General features: G+C 43.1%; 1 non-coding gene across 1 annotated transcript; it reads left to right on the forward strand.

Annotated features, from left to right (window-relative positions):
• The first annotated feature begins 3701 nt into the window (after positions 1-3701).
• Positions 3702-3776, forward strand: Trnas-cga. The gene has a single exon. It is a non-coding gene; the product is annotated as a tRNA-Ser (tRNA).
• Positions 3777-4001: the final 225 nt, after the last annotated feature.

Raw genomic sequence — 4001 nt, forward strand, 5'->3', positions numbered from 1 at the left:
CTGCAGAATAACTTACCAAAGAGGACGCCATCATTATTTAACCGTACATTAGAGCTGCATACCCCCGGCAAAAGTTACGGCTGTTGTTTCCCCTTGCTTTCAACAATTCACAGTACCAGCAGAGCAGGGCCGTATTGGTTGATGTTACAAGACCAGATCAGTCAGTCATCCAGACTGTTGCCCCTGCAACTACTGAAAATGCTGTTACCCCTCTTCTGGAACCACATGTTTACCTGACCTCACATTAGATACTCCTCTGTTGTGGTTTCACTTACGGTACGGCTATCTGTATGACTGAGGCACGCAAGCCACACCACCGACGGCAAGATCTATGATTCATGGGGTTGGATGTGGAACTTTTTTGTAGGAAATAACATGAAATTAGATTAAGCTGGTCCTTATACAAATATTAAATGAGAAAGTAAGGAATGACATCGAAAATGTTTATTTAATTTTTACATCACTGATAATATAAACCAGTTGTGCAAGAGAGTAATAAACTGAAGACGGAGTGTAGTAAGTTATAGTCCAAAAAAAAAAAAAAATCAGAATCAGATCAAACTTTGACGGTAAATCAGACTTCAAAATACGTAATCAGTCAGTTGTCAAATTTAAATTCTGATTAAAGAACATCTACATGTTTCACCTGGAAGCAGGTGCTGTTCATATTTAATCAAAGGTTCAAAAACTGGCTTGACTGAGCTCAACTTAACTCTCACGTCTTCTTCAACAGTAATCCTGTTTCTTTATTTGTTTTTAATATACGAAAACTCAGAAAACCCACTTTCACAGATGCAAGTAGTAACAGATAGCACCAAACGTTGGATGGCTTGTTTGCAAAGAGAAGGGTATTCTGTTTTTGATCCCATCCAAAAAGAAAGCAGAGTTTGTTTTTGAAAGCATCTTCCTTTGAACTATCGCTACTCACGTCGATGAAATTTTCTATCTTGATTACTCGTTCCGATACTTTTCCTGAAAATGGAATTCTTATCCAGTCGTATTTTTTAGTACTTTACTCATCTTGAGGTGTAAAGCGGAATCTGTAATAATTATTTGAGAAAAGGTGAACTTATTAGCCAAGATCGCTTGTTTACAATCTTTATTGTTGATTACAGGTTTCAGTAAGCATCGTTATCATCTTCAGATCTCGATAAAACGTTGTTACATGTCTCATATACCAGCTGTTCAAGTACTCTTTCTAAAACATTGATACGCGTGTGAGGAAAGACATGAACGACGGATCGGCAAGTCAAGGTTGAAACCGCCATATAAGAGTAATTCACCAAATGCTCGTGACCCATAGCGCACGCTATTACGTCCTTCATTGCAGCCAGAGCACAACTACACTCCAGTGTGTGGTATGTGGCAAGAGCATTTTTCAAAAGATTTCTGAAGCGCCTCTAAGTGTATAATAATTTCTCGAACTAAATCTTGCATGGCAGCTGGTTCATTGTCTTCAAAAAATGGTGTACGAGTAGGGAATCCGAAAAAGTTATTGTTCAGTATTTGTGAACTTTTAAAGGAATCAACTTTCTTTTGAAAAACTAAGACTGCCTCGTCCTTGTCGGACCATATTCAAAATATTAAACCTGTCGAAGATATCAGCTAAATAGACCAATTTTGATAACCACTGATCATCAGCGAAAAATTCATGTCAATGTTTTAATCACTGATAAACAACAAAACCTCGGACCTTAGTTCAAATATTCGTTTTAAAAACTTGCCGCAGAAGAGTCATCTTACTTCAGTACGAAGAATCAAGCTTTTAAATTTACCTCCCATATCAACAGTGTGAACAGCCGTGAATTGAGAGCCCTTGCCTTGATGAAGTTTATAGCCTTTACAACGGGCAAATTCTTAGAAGTCAATTCTTCTCGTGTATTATACAGTGTGTGCTTCGACAAACAGGTGCAACCTTCTTCAGTTTTGTTGCCAGCCCTGTCAATTGACCATACAATGACTTGGTTCTGTCTGTACAAATACCAACACATTTTGTGCCAAGGAATAGCTAGCCTACTTTTAACATAAAAAGCTCATACAGAAAATGTTTCCAGTTGTAGCAATTGATTCAAGTGGTTTTCAAAATAAAAACTCTTCTCTTCATTATAATCGAAAAGGACAAAAACGGGCAACTGCGCCACATTTGTGACATCTGTACTCTCGTCTATTTGAAGAGCGAAATAAGTGCACTCTTGCAGTTGCAGTAACAATATTGAAAGACATATCTTCAGTGCCCCTTTTCATCGTACGGTATTATTGGATAATGGAATTTATTTGCGTTTCTTTGGCCGCTTCCCCCACCCCGGTGGTCACGTCTCTAGCCGCAGGAATTGAGAGAGGCTCACCAATTACGTGACAGGCATGAGACTTTTATCTAGTTAGTGTTAAGAAAATTTGTGATACATTTGGATTCTTCTTTACAGAACGCAGATTTTCTTTGAAGAAAGTCAACAGGTTTACCTACTAGATCAGAGTGCTTAGAACTTTGATGACTTTCTAATAAGGCTTCCTGCTATGATCTGAAAACGTTTCAAAGCATAAAACGCATTGAAGAACTGGATTCTCGTTAGTTTCTGTATCGGCCGTTACCGTAAAACCACATTGTGAGTATGAAACTTCCTGGCAGATTAAAACTGTGTGCCCGACCGAGACTCGAACTCGGGACCTTTGCCTTTCGCGGGCAAGTGCTCTACCAACTGAGCTACCGAAGCACGACTCACGCCCGGTACTCACAGCTGTACTTCTGCCAGTACCTCGTCTCCTACCTTCCAAACTTTACAGAAGCTCTCCTGCGAACCTGCAGAACTAGCACTCCTGAAAGAAAGGATATTGCGGAGACATGGCTTAGCCACAGCCTGGGGGATGTTTCCAGAATGAGATTTTCACTCTGCAGCGGAGTGTGCGCTGATATGAAACTTCCTGGCAGATTAAAACTGTGTGCCCGACCGAGACTCGAACTCGGGACCTTTGCCTTTCGCGGGCAAGTGCTCTACCAACTGAGCTACCGAAGCACGACTCACGCCCGGTACTCACAGCTTTACTTCTGCCAGTACCTCGTCTCCTACCTTCCAAACTTTACAGAAGCTCTCCTGCGAACCTGCAGAACTAGCACTCCTGAAAGAAAGGATATTGCCCGCGAAAGGCAAAGGTCCCGAGTTCGAGTCTCGGTCGGGCACACAGTTTTAATCTGCCAGGAAGTTTCATATCAGCGCACACTCCGCTGCAGAGTGAAAATCTCATTCTGGAAACATCCCCCAGGCTGTGGCTAAGCCATGTCTCCGCAATATCCTTTCTTTCAGGAGTGCTAGTTCTGCAGGTTCGCAGGAGAGCTTCTGTAAAGTTTGGAAGGTAGGAGACGAGGTACTGGCAGAAGTAAAGCTGTGAGTACCGGGCGTGAGTCGTGCTTCGGTAGCTCAGTTGGTAGAGCACTTGCCCGCGAAAGGCAAAGGTCCCGAGTTCGAGTCTCGGTCGGGCACACAGTTTTAATCTGCCAGGAAGTTTCATATCAGCGCACACTCCGCTGCAGAGTGAAAATCTCATTCTGGAAACATCCCCCAGGCTGTGGCTAAGCCATGTCTCCGCAATATCCTTTCTTTCAGGAGTGCTAGTTCTGCAGGTTCGCAGGAGAGCTTCTGTAAAGTTTGGAAGGTAGGAGACGAGGTACTGGCAGAAGTAAAGCTGTGAGTACCGGGCGTGAGTCGTGCTTCGGTAGCTCAGTTGGTAGAGCACTTGCCCCCGAAAGGCAAAGGTCCCGAGTTCGAGTCTCGGTCGGGCACACAGTTTTAATCTGCCAGGAAGTTTCATATCAGCGCACACTCCGCTGCAGAGTGAAAATCTCATTCTGGAAACATCCCCCAGGCTGTGGCTAAGCCATGTCTCCGCAATATCCTTTCTTTCAGGAGTGCTAGTTCTGCAGGTTCGCAGGAGAGCTTCTGTAAAGTTCGGAAGGTAGGAGACGAGGTACTGGCAGAAGTAAAGCTGTGAGTACCGGGCGTGAGTCG

The sequence above is a fragment of the Schistocerca piceifrons genome, chromosome 2, assembly GCF_021461385.2.
Source record: "Schistocerca piceifrons isolate TAMUIC-IGC-003096 chromosome 2, iqSchPice1.1, whole genome shotgun sequence".
Taxonomy (NCBI): domain Eukaryota; kingdom Metazoa; phylum Arthropoda; class Insecta; order Orthoptera; family Acrididae; genus Schistocerca; species Schistocerca piceifrons.